The sequence below is a fragment of the Patella vulgata genome, chromosome 4 (genome assembly GCF_932274485.2).
Source record: "Patella vulgata chromosome 4, xgPatVulg1.2, whole genome shotgun sequence".
Lineage (NCBI taxonomy): Eukaryota > Metazoa > Mollusca > Gastropoda > Patellidae > Patella > Patella vulgata.
This window is the reverse complement of record NC_065882.2, coordinates 13,228,330-13,246,464: the sequence shown is the minus strand read 5'-3', so window position 1 is coordinate 13,246,464 and position 18,135 is coordinate 13,228,330. Positions and strand designations below refer to the sequence as shown.

General features: G+C 35.9%; 1 long non-coding RNA gene across 1 annotated transcript; it reads left to right on the top strand.

The window, feature by feature from the left end:
• The first annotated feature begins 11,365 nt into the window (after positions 1–11,365).
• LOC126819570 (uncharacterized) lies at positions 11,366–13,195 on the top strand. The gene is made up of 2 exons (XR_007679667.2): positions 11,366–11,876; positions 13,017–13,195. It is a non-coding gene; the product is annotated as an uncharacterized LOC126819570 (long non-coding RNA).
• Positions 13,196–18,135: the final 4,940 nt, after the last annotated feature.

The following is an 18,135-nucleotide window of genomic DNA, read 5'->3' as shown; positions in this document are numbered from 1 at the left end:
TTAATGCTTTGCATCAATGAAATAGAATCGCAATGTCATCGTATTAATTCATAATTTTATATACTAACATTGCTTGACCTGTTGGACAACATAAATATACAATTAACATACTACTAATCTGTCAATATATATAATATGTTATAAAATCTCAAAAGGCGCAATAAAAATATGTCCGCTCGAGGTTCATTCTACTTGTCGGGGATGATAGATTTTTCCACATATCGGTAAGAAATGAAATGGGGTTTAACGTCCTACTGTTCTGCTCCGAACTGGGCTAATGAAGACCGGCATACGCCATACAGTGTGCTATGGGGGAAATTTTGCCCGGACAGCGGCACTACGCCCTACTCTTATATCGAATTCCAACTGTCAAGGGTTCTTTTACGTGCACGCCAATGTGTACACGGGACCTCAATTTTTCGTCCCATCCGAACGACGAGAAAGCTGTCCTTGTCAGGCTCTGCGTCCTGCATCACTGATAAGGGGGAACCACGCCGGAATATCCGGATGAACTTTCTTGGCCAATGCAGGGATCGAACACCCGACCTCCAGGCTAGCGAGCCAGCGTCTTGCCCACAGTGATCCCCCATATCGGTAAGAAATCAAAACTGCGTTATACGTACAATATTGTGCAAACACGAGACGGAAATAAAAATAACACGAACTGTTTATTATGGAAGGATAACGTTGCCAATATTATTTCATTGTTCACGGTGCAAACTGCAAATGTCTGTAGTTCAAAATACGTATTTTAGTTTTATTATTTGCAATTTCCATCGCTCAACAATACCAATGTCACGGTGTTAAAATACAGAATACACTTTTCAATAATACAAAATACAGTATAATAGTTATTTTGCACATTACACTTCTGCATTCTGCATTTTGCATTATAGACCAATGCAAAATAGAACTTAGCATAGTAGAACATATACCTTATATGGGATCTACGACGAACCTCATTTGCATACGGAAAAAAGTCCGGACTATGACGGAAATTAATGAAGTTAGCACACATATTCCTATCGCCAATAAAAACCTAGATATAATTATCACGAAAATAATTGTTACCTTTATATTAGAAAATAACATTTTACGACATATTAATGCAAAGTATATATGTAAAAGACCCACCCCCCACCAAGAAAAAAAATATATACTATTACCGTAAACATACTAAAATATCGCACACTAGGCTAACTGAGCACGCAGAAAAAGTGGTACGTCCACGCTGCATCAAAATGCACCCAAACCAGATTTTGTGGCAAAATGTTTTTTGTTTCACGGAATCAAGAGATGAATAAACTACTAGAATACAAAAATCCAAAAGCTGCCTATGCTGGATTTTCAAGATTTATTACCGTAAACGTACTAAATATGTGGGAGAATCGGGTTCGGGTAGGCTCACTGCGCACGCAATAACTTCTACACTAGCTTTGGTGGGTCCAAGATCTTTATTTAACCAAATCGACAGATGCATATAAAGGTATGAACATGCCAAATTTCATTAACTTTCTATGTTGGCATATCGAGTTATACCACCGAAAAGTTCCTAGCACCGGATTCGATTTGGTGAAATAAAGATCTTGGAGCCAACAAAGCTAGTTTAGAAGTTATTGCGTGCGCAGTGAGCCTACTCTAACCCGATTCCCCCAAATGTTTACGGTAATATATCTCAAAAAGCCAGCATAGGAGGCTCCTGGATTTTTGTATCCTAGTAATTTATTCATCCCTTGACTCTGTGAAATACAAAACATTTTGGCACCGAATCTGATTTGGGTGCTTTTTGATGCAGCGTGGGCGTACCCCTTATTTATTGTACCTACGAACCCCGCCTCGAATCCGGGTGCTAGGAAACTTTCAGTGGTATAACTCGATACGCCAACATAGAAACTTAATGAAATTTGGCATGTTCATATCTTATTCATCTGTCGATTTGGTGAAATAAAGATCTTGGAGCCACCAAAGCTATTTTAGAAGTTATTGCGTGCGAGATGAGCCTACCCTAACCCGATTCCCCCATGGTTTAAGTATGTTTACGGTGATATTTTTCGAAAAGCCAGAATAGGAAGCTTCTGAAATTTTGTATTCTAGTAGTTTATTCATCCCTTGTCCATGAAACAAAAAACATTTTGCTACCAAAGCTGGTTTGGGTGCTTTGTGATGCAGCTTGGGCGTACCCTTTGTTTATTGAACCCAGGATCCGGGTACTAACAACTTTGCCATGATATAACTCGATAAGCCATCATAGAAAGTTACTGAAATGTGGCATGTTCATACCTTATGCATCTGTCGAGTTGGTGAAATAAAGACCTTGGAGCCACTAAAGCTAGTTTAGAAGTTATTTTGTGCGCAGTGAGCCTACCCTAAACCGAATTTCCAATATTTTAGTATGTTTACGGTAATGTATCTTAAAAAACCAACATAGGAGATTTTTCGAATTTTGCAGTCTAGTAGTTCATTAATCCCTTGATTCTGTGAAATAAAAAAAAAAACAATTTGCCACCAAAGCTGGTTTCAGTGCGTTTTGATGCAGCGTGGACGTACCCCTTTTCTGCGTGCTCAGTTAGCCTAGTGTGCGATATATCAGTATGTTTATGGTAATTGTATTTTTTTTTCTTGGAGGTGGGGGCGGGGGTCTATTACATACTTTACATTAATATGTCTTAAAATGTTGTTTTCTAATATAATTATCTAGGTTTTTATTGGCACTGGGAATATGTGTGCTAACTTCAATAATTTCCGTCATAGTCCGGACTTTTTTCCGTATGCAAATGAGGTTCGTCGTAGATCCCATATAAGGTATATGTTCTACTATGCAAGGTTCTATTATGCATTTGTCTATTATGCAAAATGCAAAATAACTATTATACTGTATTTTGTATTATTGAAAAGTGTATTCTGTATTTTAACACCGTGACATTGGTATTGTTGAACAATGGAAATTGCAAATTATAAAACTAAAATACGTATTTTGAACTACTGACATTTGCAGTTTGCACCGTGAACAATGAAATAATATTGGCAACGTTATCCTTCCATAGTTTATATGTAACATGCAATAAATTTCACATTTTTAGTCCACTTTGCCATGGGTTTTTACTCTGAAAAATCGCAAGAAAAGACCCCAAAGATTTTGTCAATTAACTTACTACTGATTTGTCATTTTGTTATATAACTCGTTATGAAATCTGAAAGAGCACAATCAACATATAAACGTACGTAAAAGGTATAATATTTGTATTTATCACCACCCAATAATACATTCTATATATCGCTTGTGTGATATATTTCATAATCTACTGCGATATCAGTTGAAAAGGAACTAGGGTTTTTTTTATTTTCAAAGAACAGTTCATTTCTTATTAAAAGTAACTTTTTTTTTTTTTATTAAAAATGAACTATTGTTATTCAATTGACCTTGATGGAAACAGTGGGTCAATATAAAGGACTTTGCAATGGTTGAATTGCTATTAGAAAATGATGTATCACTACGCCGTAATGTTCAGTAAAAGTGAAATCTACAGCACAGAATTATATTTATCTATATGTGCATGTAAGAAGGGATTGGGTGATAAATAAAATCTCCTACTCGTCTTTTTTGATATCAAAAAATATCAACACTCGTTGATAAAATAAAAAAAAACTCGACAAAGCCTCGTTTTTTGTTACTTTATTAACTTGTGTTGATATTTTTTGATATTTCTGAACTTGGATGGCCGAATGATTAGCACGTGCGCGCTGTATCTTAAGGTCTGCCATTGAGTCAACTGGCGTGGTTTCGATTCCCCGGTTCTGTCCAACCTCGTGGGTTTTCTCCTGGTATTACGGTTTCCTCCCACTGCTAAAGACCCCTATACGCACAAGCGAATTATTGAAATAAAATTGAACCATATGTTAGTCCCGAAATGACCTAGTCCGTGTCGAGTGGACGTTAAACACACACACACACACACAAGCACTACCACCCCCCTCCCCCACCACCACACACACACACACATTCCTGCATTGTGTGGATTATCTTAGAATGTAGAAATAGCTTAGGTATCAACATCCCTTCAATGTACTAATTGTACTATATTTTTTAACTTCAGTTCTCTAAACTCTAGCCTATAATTGGGTTTTTTTCTCACAATTTGCGCCTAAAGATATTGATATGTTCATTTAACGCTATTGGGGATGGGGTTCGTGATTGCAATCACTATTTTTGTTATTTCGATATAGACATGGATATTTTACATACGGTTGTGCTACATAAATCGTTTTCTAGCCATGCTTCCGAAGCTCCGATCCGAGCATTATAAAACTGAAACCGCTACTTTAAAGATCGATTCCCACGAATATTATGGCAAGGCTTCGATATATATGGTAAATAGACAGCGACTAACGACAAATATAAGATAAAGCTGGATTCTCCTCCAATTGAGTCCCGTGAAAAACAAGGCTGATAAAAAAGATTCTCGTGACAAGGGGTTGGATTATCTTGAAATTATATTGAAATATAAAATAGTTTTAATTTTTTTTTTTTTTTTTTTCAAAATAAATTATCAAATTATGTAGTTTGTATGTATCTTTAATGTCACTTGATTATAATGGCATTATATTACCGTACACGGTATATTTATTTTTAAAGGTAAAGGTGTCAAAGTTCGACTTAATGAATACAGAGTTCATCATTATATGCTAGTAATAATGAAATGAAATAGGGTTTAACGTCCTACTGGTCTTCATAATAATACTGTTCATCTTGAAGTTAAATCCAAACATAAGCATACTATGGTAATATGGTTAGTGATTAGCCCTTTAGTTATCTCTGGGATACAACCAAGAAAGTCAATGTTTTATACCTACATACAAAATATTCATAGTTAATTTAATAATATTTATCCTTATCTATACACCAAAAAGGGTGATTTCAGACTGTCCAGCAATTGTATTTTTTAAAACTGTGCAGATCTTGCCCTAGCCCATATTCACTATTTATTGTTACATTATGTATAACATGGTCTGGTTCGCCACGGATAGTAGTATATTGATCGGCTGCATTATTGGCGCTGCTTTGGTTAATTTCTTCACATTTCACTGGAGGATCCGTCCAAATCTTTGTGGCCTTCAACTTCCAGCGTAGGCTTTCCCTGTTCTTTCTGGCAAGGTTTCGTCACTTTTGCAGGACTGATTGGCTGTGAATCTCCAATGTTAATCCAAATATTATGCGTAATCCTTTCCTTGCTATGCCCCAGAATATTACTTGGGCGAGATCCATAAAATTTTCTGATGAACAGTCTCTCTGTCAAAATTATAATACGTTTCACTTTTTCAGTGTTTATATTAAGAGTTAACTGTTTTGGTCGAGAATGAATCTTTGAAATTGGAAAAACAATAATCTATTAAATATCCCTTTTTTGAGGGGGGTTTGGTCGACAAAAAATAATAAGATTTTGACTTGTTTCGGAAAAAGCTTCAAAAGTCAATCGAAATTGATTTCTTTTTTGGGGAAATTCAACAAAACTTTTGACGTCTTTTAATTATGACGTCACAATAGGTAAAACGTCATCTTATTGTTCTATCATTGAGCTATTTTATCTGCTAAGAGAAAGACGCTCTGTGACAATTTTCTGAAATTAATTATATTTTCTACGTTTTTGTGAATCCAGATAGGGAAGTATAACATCAACTATGACTGTATTGTAAGTATATTTAATTATATTGTAAAGAATTCTAAAAATTGAAAGAAAAAATAAACCGTTAAAATCTCAAATAGGTTTTCAATATTTTCGTAGTCGAGTTGAGAACAGGTAAAAACAAATAGATAAACTGATTTTCTCTGTTATATGTTTTGAATACGGTTTTTTCTTTTTTAAATTAAAAAAGTTTGAACTATAAAGAGTATTTTACCTTCTCTTACGTCTACTTTTATTTTGTATTATATTTATTCCAGAGAAATACGAGACTACAGTGATAGTAGTTTAGACTATGGTGATGTATTAAGTCAGATGATATATGATGATAATAACATGTTTGTTACATTAACTGATGAAGACTTGATCAACTCTACATTTAATACTTCTAGTAAGTCTAATACTCTTTTGGTCAACTCTACAGTTAATACTTTTATTAAGTCTAACACTTTACTAGTCAACACTAGTTAATACTTCTAGTAAGTCTAACGCGTTACTAGTCAACCCTACCGTTATTACTGCTATTAAGCCTGAACACTTTTACAGCGTCCGTTCACAGTTAGATCAAAATCAACACGCAGTTGATTAAATCACACAAATAGAATGGTTAGAATTATTTATTTATTTGTTGTCGACTTGTCGTTTGACACGAACATACGGTATTATGTATTTATACTTACGTGTGGAATACGGGGATGGGGAAGGGGTAAGCGGAGTTTCGCCTACTCTTTGATTCCAACTGCCAAGCAATATTTTTATGTGCAATACCAAACTCTGCACGAAGACCTGTGTTTTACGTACTTATAGTGGATTTGAACATTTAGTTATTATGTGGTGTCAATTATTTATTTGTCTTTTACTTTCTTATTTCATTTCTAAAAAATGTTTTCACTTTTTCAGTTGTATCTTACTATAAGAAATCCAACCATGGATACGAGAAGATTTGTGAAATGAGAGTTCCAAGATCGTCATCTCTATCATCAGTATCACCCAATGGAGATACTAAGAATTTGGACGAAGAATTAGACGACACTCGTCAGCTGAACTTAAACCAAAACCAACATTATTCAGTGATCAACTGGGCTGACGAAATCTCATATGAAGAACCAACAAATATTCCTTATTGGGCATTGATACCCGGATTAGATTTTGATCGACATGCTAAAGATGATCACTCTACCATAGACAATATTGATGACTTCAATCAAATTCACCATCAGTATGTTATCAACTGGGCCGAAGAACCCGTGCATGATGGACCCGTAGATGTCCCTGACTGGGCTTTGATACCTGCATTTGATTTTAATCGACATGATAAAGATGATTGTTCTAGAAGACATTGGGCTACCACAGAAAATATTGATGACTTCAGCCAAATTCACCATCAATATGTCATCAACTGGGCTGACGAACCTGTGTATGATGGACCCGTAGATGTCCCTGGCTGGGCATTGATACCTGGATTAGATTACGACCGCCATATCTATTCTTTCACCCAAGAAAATGTTGGAGTATTTGACCCAATCAACCATAAATTTGTCACCAACTGGGCTGAAGAACCTGTGTACGAAGGAGCCGTAGACATTCCTAGCTGGGCTTTGATTCCTGATTTTAAATTTAAAGTCACTACTAAAACCAGCCAAGTAGGATCTGCTGGAGTAACAGGTTCAGACAGAGATGCTAAAGAAAACTTGACAAAAGATTTTGTTAATTGGGCTGATGATCTTTCTGAAGATGAAGTCGTTGATGTACCAGAATGGGCGATGAACAGAAACTTGTATTTTAACAGACAAAGAATCAACGCCAAATCATATTTTATTGATGTTGTATTTGGTTTATCTACTATTTGGGAATAATATGTATGGGAGAGTCCGGAGAGTTGCATCAACTGTAAATTCAACTTAATTGTGAGGATGTTTGTGAGAGAATTCTGCTGTATGTTTGTGCGAGAGTTGTTTCAATTTAATTGTGAATTCAACAGTATGTTTGTGAATAATTATGGGTTATGGTTGTTTCAAGTGTGAGTGTATGTGTATATGATAATATATTTATGAATAAGAATTTATTGTTAAGTGTTAATTTAACCGTTATATTTGCCAATAAGCGTGTTTGAAAGATTTGTTTAGGTGTTAATTCGACTATATCTTGTTTGTGCGGTATGAATTAATATTGTAAGTACCAGTTACGACTGGTTTTGGAAGAATGGGCAAAAAATAGGTTTAAATTATTGAAATAGAGAGGGATACGAAGTGGAGGAATTTTCTTAGTAAGGGTTGGTTGGGGGGGGGGGGGTAATGTAGTTATTTATCATTTTGGAATAATACGCTATATTTTAATTTTTATACGGTAATCAAAATAAGCAAGAATTTTTGAATTTTGTAATAAAAATTCATAGTTATTCTTAGGTTATATACGGGTATTATATATATTATTTTTTTGGTCAAATTTATACAAGATTATAGTTTTTACATGTTTTTGAATTTTGTAATAAAAATCCTAATTACAATGTGTGTATCTGTTGTATATAAACTGGTGTGATAAATGAATGGTTTGTGTGACTTGTACAATGTCAATATCCAATCGTATAGTTCTAACAAAGTCTACAGCAAATGTTCTCAATACATGGGTTGGAGGGTGGACATGTTATGGCCACTTACTTTACTAAATGGAGAGGCATGCTGATGTAAGCACAATGATATAGGGTTCAGGGACAGATATTATTTCTGTTAAAGATGAATATAAGAATCTGGATTTTTAGGTGAAAAAGAAATATATAATTGGGTGTCATCTGCGTATAGATAAAATTGTAAATCATATTTTCTAACTATATCCCCAAGTAGTGATGTGTATAACATGAATAAAATAGGACCAAGGACAGAACCCTGCGGAACGCCAGATTTTAAAACACAACGAGAAGAATATTTACCATTTAAAACAACACATTGCTGCCTACCAATTAAATAACTTTCTAAAAGATTAAGAGCAGATTTATTAATACTAAATCTAAAATGGGGACGATTTAAAAGAATGTTGTGGTCGACTGTGTCAAAGGCAGCAGACAGGTCTAATAATAATGAAAGAATACATTTTTGGTTATCAAGAGATAAAAGAATATCATTTGAAACACGAGTTAAACAGTATCAGTACTGTGGAATATTTTATATGCGCTCTGTAGAGGCTCGTGCAGAGTATTATTTTTTAATATGACACTTTAACTGACTGGCAATACATTTTTCAAATAGTTTAGATAAAAAACTTAAATTTGAGACCGGTCTATAATTTTTCAAAACATTACAATCAAGGTTAGTCTTTTTAATTAATGGAGTTACAAGGCAAGTGTGAATACATCTGGAACAGTGCTAGTATTTATACAGGAATTAATCATATCAGTAATTACAGGAACTATTTCAGGTAAACAAGTCTTCGGGATATGTGTGGTAAGGGGATCAAGTGCACACGACTTTGGTGGCGAGGCCTTCATCATATTCGAAACACTCGACTCAGTTACAGTACTAAATTTTGAAAATGCCACAGATGAATTAGCTTTGTCATAGATATGAGGATCAAAATGAATGGAATCATTTGTCTTGTTGATTTCATTTCCAATACGTTCTATTTTATTTTGAAAGAATTTAGAAAATGTTTCTACGAGGTCACTATCATTATAACTATCCGGTAGAATTTTACAGTCAGAATTTATGTCAATTACGGAATTCACAACTTTAAATAGTTCTTTCTGTTTATTTTCACTGTTATCTATTTTGTTTGAATAAAATTTTGATTTTAATTCTTCTATGAGTCTAGTCACACGGTTTTTCTCTGTCTTGTAGATCTCTTTATGGACATGTAATTGCGTATTTCTCCACATATGTTCAGCCTTATTGCGACATCGCTTAGCCTCTAATATGTTATCGTTGAACCATGGAGTGCCAGGGCGAACTTTCAACGTGACAGTTTTCTTCGGAAGGGTAGCATCTAATACATGTTCGAGTCTATTGTTGTAGGCTAGGGCTTTTTCATGAATGTCTATTGATGAAATCTGATTAAAATCTGAATCACGGATTCTTTCCAGGAGTTCTCCATTGTTTAAATAACTGAATTTTCTGTATGTGATTGTTTTGCGATGTGGTTGTGATGGTTTAATGTTTATATAAAAACTTACTGGAAAATGATCAAATATAAGTTTATCCTGAATGTTCAATCCATTTATAGTTAAAATTTCCATTCTAGTAATCACTAGATCAAGGGTGTGTCCAAGATTATAAGTAGGTGATGAAACATGTTGAATGAATGACCTATTGTTTAGAATTTCACAGAAATGAGTCGTATCAGCATCAGTCAGACTCTCAAAGTGTATATTAAAGTCGCCAAATATTAATATTTCACCTTTAAAGGCCACTAGATCATCCAGAAGTGATGACATCTCATCAAAGAATAATTTACACAGGTTCTTCTTTGGGGATCTATATACTGTAAGAATACGAATGTTCCCGGCTGAGAACTTAAAAATACAGTCCAAACATTCAAATGTTGTAAAGTGTTCATGTTTATGTTGTTTATGTAGCACAATAGAAGAATTAAATAAAACCCCAACTCAACCTCCGCGCTTTCCTCTTGCAGAATGAACAAAAGAATATCCTTTAGGGGATAATGCACAAATAGTAGCAGAATCTGAATCATTAGATAACCATGTTTCTGTGAAGCCACAAACATCTATTGAATTCTCAGTTACATAATCCTGTAAAACAGTCGTCTTGTTACGAACAGATCTCGCATTTTTTAATCAAAATTTGGTAATGGAATCCTCAGTTAGATTTTTACTATTTTTAACTTGAATCAAATTATGATTATTGCGCTGTTTGTTATTTGATATTTTATTCTGTTTGCCTGTATAATGATCATTATTAACTGTGAGATCAACAAGATTGTTACTATTTACTTGATTTTTAGTCACTGGTTTAACTGATTAATACTTTTATAGCCCTGAGTTTATTTCTGCCACCTCTACAGCCTCTGTATGAATAAATGTTATTTGAAGGTTGATTAACATGAACTCTAGCCATGTCTCTTTTGTTTAAAATCATGTTCACTAAAAAGGTTCACTGTGTAAAACTCTACTTACACAATGAAAAGTATAAAATATTCCAAAATATAGTAAAATAAAGCAACATTTTCCATAAAAAATCTAAAAATCCATTTGAAAACTAAGATATCCTATTAAAAAAGTCACTTGCAAATTATGAAAAATTAAAAATGATTATAACACTGTGAAACTGGACAAATAAACAGAGCACTAATACATATTCAATTTCTTAAAAAAAAATTACAATTTCTAAATACGCGAACAGTCCAAACTGAACGACAATCGTTTACGTCTAATCAGCGCATTTTTCACGTTTTCTTATTATCATTTGTGAATCCGCCATTACTATTTACTGCCACATTGTAATTTAGGATATGCATTTCTTTGTTCATTAGTTTTGTGCCCGAAATAATATGATACACGACTCGTGTACCATATTGTAAAACATTCATTGTGTCTTGAATAGCCTATTGGATATTAGGATCCGACATTTTCACGGCAACATAACAACATCAATATGGATTGAAATGGACCAATATTGAATTAAAATTTGTGTTTTTTTAATTTCGAGACTTAGCTCCTTTAAACCCCATTTCATTTTGTTTGTACTTTTGCTCAAACCATATGCGATGTTTGAACGTTGGCGTTCCATTTAAAAGATAAGGTCATACAGACAGATAAAGAAAATGAATTGCATTGAATTGTCACGATCATGTTAACGTGACGGAACGTTCACTATACAGCGCTCCCTGGAGGCCAGTTTTATCTGATAGATACTGGAGAGGTCGGCCATTGAATTAACAACAAATTCGCAACACTGACTTAAAATAGCTACGAGATGAACATAATTGCTATGATTGGTTTGATTGTTATTGCCTTGGTGGGCATTGGCGGCGGCGCTGCAGTGACCAACCCTATCCTCACCCCTGTCATGCCAAAAGGTTGTATGCATAACGGAAAGATGTATGAAGATGGGGAGAAGACAACCTCCAATCCTTGTTCGCCGTGTTTTTGTCATAATGGTTATATGGCCTGTTTGGCAATTGATTGCATGATGCCAAATTGTGTTGATTCTGTAAGAAAACCAGACCAGTGCTGTTCTACTTGTCCAAATGGTAAGGACGTTATACCCCATTGATTTCATTTCATTATCCTGCGTTTGCCTTATCGTGTATACTAGGCCCACTGGCATACTTAAAGTAAAAAAGGGGAAGAACAACGGTTTTTAACAATTAGCCATACGGCGTGAATTGGGTCACAGTGTACTGTTTAGTATGAGTGAATTTACGCGACTGCTTTGTGTCCTAAACATTAAAAAAACAAAACAATTTCGTGGTTATGATATCCTAATAAACAGTCCCTCTGATCCGATTTTTGGCCAAACGACATCGCCTGAATAAAATACAGCGGTAAACTTATGCCAAATCTTTATGCTTACTAGGCTATAGAGACCAGCGAGAATGTTGAACCAATTACATCACATCCGGTTGAACCTTGTTGGTCTTCCCCTTTAAAGATGCCTATTGCAGGTTTCTTTGCAGGCTTAAAAAGTTATCGTTGCTTCGATAGTAGGAACCTTTCGCATCGGTACGAAAACGAACACGAAAACGAACATATGTTCGTTTACGTTTTCGTATCCTCTAACACGCGGTTTCGCAATCCGACGTACATTGTAGTTAATAGGGACTTTTGGCATCGGTACGAAAACGAACACCAAAACTAGATGGCGTTAATTTCCACTCCATGAACTTCTCGGTAAAGGCAAAGTTTTCAATCGATTTTTCGGCAGATGTACAACAAATCAAGCAGAATATTCCTTGTAAGCACATTCTACGAACGCTACACAATCAACAATATACACAAAGGCTCGAAAAATGATGAAAAATTCAATATGAGACAAGAAACATATTCGTTTGCATACCTACGTAAATCCAGCTCCATATATAACGTTTTCGTTTTCGTATTCGTTTTCGTACCGGTGCGGAAGGTCCCTAATAAACAATTTAGGCTACATTTTGTCAAAAGTTCAAACCATCATAACTACGCACAGAACGAAGTAATTTGACTGTAATTTTCAATCTGTTCATTTTTCATTATCTAGTTTTGAACTACCGTATTATAACAGGAACGCCCAACTCTTTATTTAAATCTTTACGGTTTGTGGTTCTTGAGTTCGCCCTCAAGCCTGGATCTGCACCTGTGTAATTTTGTATTTCTGTTGTAGCCTATATTTATATTTGTTGTTTTTTAACCAGGTGCTAACTGTTATCTACCTGATGGAACTACAATACTGAAACATGGTGACTCGCAAAAAATGGCCGACGGAAGTACGTGTAAATGTGCATCAAGATTTGGATTTGGATTTGGACCCGGTAATCCCAAAGCACTTTGTAGCCAAATAGCTGATATAAAACCATAATAGTATTAATCTTAATGTTTTGGGTTTTTTGTTTTTGTTTTTGTTAGGGGAGGGTGTCTGGGCTGGTTTTTGATGGTTGGGGGGGGGCATTGAGATTAACAAGACGCCCATTTTGGTGTACTGATTTTATATCTTAAAGTTAGGCCTACTTTTGAAATTTTTAGCTTTGTAAGAAGATATTATATAGAATAAGAATTCACCATCAAATATTACAGAACAAGTACCGTCAACTGTGTATTTGGTGCCTTAAAGATACATTATGGGACAATAGATAACGAGTTGGTAAATCTCACTATAATAGTTAAAAACTACATAATGTTGAAGCAATTTGCTGAAAATTTCAGTCAAATTGATCCACTATAAACCGAGAATTACGCGATTGAAATTTCCACCTAGCCTTGATCATCATTACTAAAGTCGGTGCGATAAAAATGATAGTCTCGATTATCCATTTAATAATTAAATCGTGAAGGAAAGTTATGCAGTCAATCTGAATATAATCCACTAAAGATCGCAGGCTAGCGATGCCATCGAGAGTTGATTATGGTTTGGATAAGTTAATTAATGTTTTATTTATAATTTAGATAACATTTCAGGCTTAAAGAAAGACCTGCAAGTGATTTAGCTCTTGCATAATTTATGTTTAAGTGCCAAAAATTGATACTTGTGCAAAAAAATAATTCAATATTTCGATAGAGTGTAGAAATGTTACTACACTATATTAGAAGTTGTTACTTGAAATCAAGGAGTAGGGTCGCCTGTCCAACCTCGTGGGTTTTCTCCGGGTCCTCCGGTTTCCTCCCACTGCGAAAGACCGCTACGCGCAAGTGAATTATGGAAATAAAATTGAACCATATGTTAGTCCCGAAATGACCTAGTTGTGTCGAGTGGACGTTAAACCCCATTCCCCCCTCTCTCTCTCTCTCTCTCTCTGTTACTTGACATGGAATGACCCAGATACTGTTTCTTCCATCACTCCAATGATCTTCGGATGGAAATCACGACCAATTTGGTGACAGTACAGACCACAGGGCTACACCACGGTTTAATTAATATTTAACAAATTATTTTCTAATCAAATTTTGATCTTCCAGATAAGGAATAATGAAATGGAATTTTATCTGATAATACAAAATAAAGGACAAAATACGTCACGATCATGTTACAATAATGGCCTGGTCATCGCGTGGCGCTCCCTGGTGGTCACTCTTATCTGATATTTATATAGGAGTCAATCATTGACCCGACCACAAGTTAGTGACAGAGAGCCAATACAAGATGGGTAAAATTGCTATGATTGGTTTGATTTGTATTGGTTTGGTAGCAATTGCAACTGCCGCGCCAAAAGGTTGCTTGCACAATGGCAAGATGTATAATGAAGGAGAAAAGGTTTCGACCAACCCGTGTTCTCCATGTTTTTGTAGCACCGATGGCCTCATGTCCTGTATGGTAATAGATTGTATCACGCCTAGTTGTGTTGATTCGATCAAAAGCCCAAATCATTGCTGTTCTACTTGTCCAAATGGTAAGACTTTGAGTTATTTTGTTCAATTGGGGAGTAAATAATTGGTCTGTCATCAATGCAAGGCGTGAGTTCGATCACATAATTGTACATGAAAAGGAGTAGTGCCACCTTTACAACCTTTTTCCTGTTCTTGGATTTCCACCCACTTAAAGAGAACCTTTTCATAAATAATAATTATACCAATTAGTCCTGAAATGATCGAGTTGTGTTGACCGGAAGTTAAACCCCATTTCCGTTCTACATTGTTTTGAAATTTACGTTACATGTATTTATGTATACCTTATGCAAGGGCGTGGTGACCATTGATTTTGTAGGAGTCGAATGGTTCCGTGGGGCACGAAATCCGTTATATCGTTAGAAGGGGTAATCTTTCCCCAGAGCTGAGGAATTTTGGTCTGTGTGAAACATGTTTTGAGTCCCTTTGTAGTATATCTAAATGACGGTATATGTTTCAGAGGCAACGCAAAAGCTCACACCTATAAATGACGGAAAACGCGTCACTTTCGCTAATCTCCGACCGTATGGTCATTCCACGAACATTTTTTAATCCCTTCCGAACGACTAGACGGTGTTCCTGTGCCGTGTCCTGCAAAACATGTTGGTAATCCTCCCGATGAACTTTCTCGGCGGACACAAGGACCGAACCCCGACCCTCGTTTGCCACGTCTAGTTCGGCTTCTGAAATCCAAGTACAAACTTACGTTAAAGCCTGTATTTATATTTGTTGTTATTTTACCAGGTGCTAACTGTTATCTACCTGATGGAACTACAATACTGAAACATGGTGCCTCAAAACTAATGGCCGATGGAACTACGTGTAAATGCGCATCAATGTTTGGATTAGGATTTGCATCCGGTCTTGGCAAATCAATTTGTGCCAAACTACCTTAAATTAAACAATGAATCATAATTGTTCTTTTTTTATATTGAACAATGAGTCATGGTTGTTCTTTTGTATATTGAACAATGAGTCTTTCGTTGGGTGACCTGATAATCTGTTGCCGTTCCTTTAGAGATCTATACAGTGCTCTACTTGATAACGAAAGGTACATTTTACTTACACGTTATTTTTATAAATAAGTTGAATATGTGAAGAGTGTGTGTGTGTGCATTATGGAGAAAAGGGTATGTTCGGTCTTAAATTTAAATAAGGGGAGCTTAGGTCCAGTGGGTAAGATGCTTGTTCGCCAACTAGGTGCTCTCGGTTTGGCCGAGAAGGTTCATCTGGATTTTCCTGTCTGGTTGGTTACGGTTTGTCAGTGGTGCAGAACGGAAGGTGCGAAAAACCGAGGTCCCGACCCGACCTAAAAGAACCCCTTACAGTCGGAATTCGAAATAAGAGTAGTCCGTGGTGCTGATGTTTTGATAAAATACTCCGATGGCAATCTGTCTTAGACCAGCAGAAGCAGATAAGAAGGACGTTAAACCCCATTTAATTTCATTTCAAAATTAATGTCGTTTCATGCTTACTTTATCCATAACTGCATAACTAAATGCATCATAATAGCATATCCATGCACTTAATCCTCCCTTCAGCTACCCCCCCCCCCCAATGAGATGACTAATATATGGGGTGACTAAGTCAAAGATTAAGTACAAGTCAACGTTCCATAATATCATATTTTATCATGGTATTCTCGAAAATGATTAACTCAATGATTAGGCTAATCAAAGTTTATAAACATCTTAGTTTAAAATTTAGCCAGCTTTCCAGAATAAGACCGGTCAGAAAATTGGAGATTAAATCTATGATTAGCACTAATCTACTTTGGAAAATATGGGCCTAAGTGCCAATAGTTAACAGATTAATATGGTTGTTTTATGTCTCATTAGCAACTTTAGAAAAATAGTTTGTGGAACTTTAACATATATTATGCAAGAGCTAAATATGTCTATTGCAGGTCTTTTTTGGGCCTGAAATGTTATCTAAATTATTAAATAGACATTAATTAACCTATCCAGACCATAATCAACTCTAGATGGCATCGCTAGCCTGCGATCTTCAGTGGATTATGGGCCGATTTACTGCATAACTTTCCTTCACGATTTAACGATTAAATGGATAATCGAGACTATGCTATTTATCGTACTGACTTTAGGAATGATTATCGAGGCTAGGCGGGAATTTCAATCGCTTAGTTCTCGGTTTATAGTGGATCAATTTAAATGAAATTTTCAGCAAATTGCCTTTACATTATCTAGTTTTTAACTATTATAGTGAGAACTGCCAACTCGTTATCGAATCTCACATAATGTATCTTTAATCTTAAATTGGATGACCTTTAATGAAATTGGGAAATCATATCTCTATCTATTTGTTCACCTGTATGTGACAACCCAAGATGTTCAAAGTGAATATCTTCTTGTAATACGCCCGTTTGTTTTTTTAGATCAACCTATAATTATTTAAATATTAATAAGAAAGGGGAGAGAACCATTTTGAACATTCGGCTTTCACAATACTGTAGTTTGCAGGAAGGGGGGGGGGGGATGAAATGGAGTTTAACGTCCTACTGTTCTGCTCCAAACTGGGTTAATGAAGACGGACATACGCCATACGGTGTGCTATGAAGGAAATTTTGCCAGGGCAGCGCCACTATGGCCTACCCTTATATCGAATTCCAACTGCCAAGGGATCTTTTACGTACACGCCAATGTATACACGGGACCTCGGTTTTTTACATCTCATCCGAACGACCAAACAGCTGTCCTTGTTAGGCCCTCCGTCCAAACAGCTGTCCTTGTTAGGCCCTCCGTCCTGCACCACTGACAAGGGAAACCACGTCGGAAAATCCCGATGAACTTTTTCGGCCAATGCAGGGATCGAACACGCGACCTCCAGGCTAGCGAGCCAGCGTTTTACCCACTTAGCCACCGGGACTCCCAGTAAGGGGGGGGGGGTCGTTTACACATTGGCGTGCACGTAAAAGAACCCTTGACAGAGTTCGAAATAAAAGTAGGCCGCCGTGCCGCTATCCAGGCAAAATTCTCTCATAGCTCACTGTATTTTGTGTGCCAGTATTAGCCGCGTCGGTGCAGAACAGTAGAATGTTAAACCACATTTCATTTCATTTTTTTCAGGAGATTCCCCAATCCGTCAGATTTTAATAAGTAGATGTATTAAAATACAAATAAAGCATGTATTATGGATTTATCGCCACAGGTCACAAACTGCTAAACCTTGTGTATTTCAAAATCACTAGTAGTATTACTTCAACTAATTCATAGAAATATACCCAACAGATCGGCAGCAAATATTCGCTTGGCCGCTACTATCACTGGTATAAAATATACATACCGTTACTAAGAACGTCGTGCTATTAAGACTAGCCGCCTGGAACCTTTCATTCTCCAATTTTCGCTATCCAGCACTCATTATTTTATCACCAATATTTCCCCATTTTTTATTTTATTTGAATAGTAACAGAAA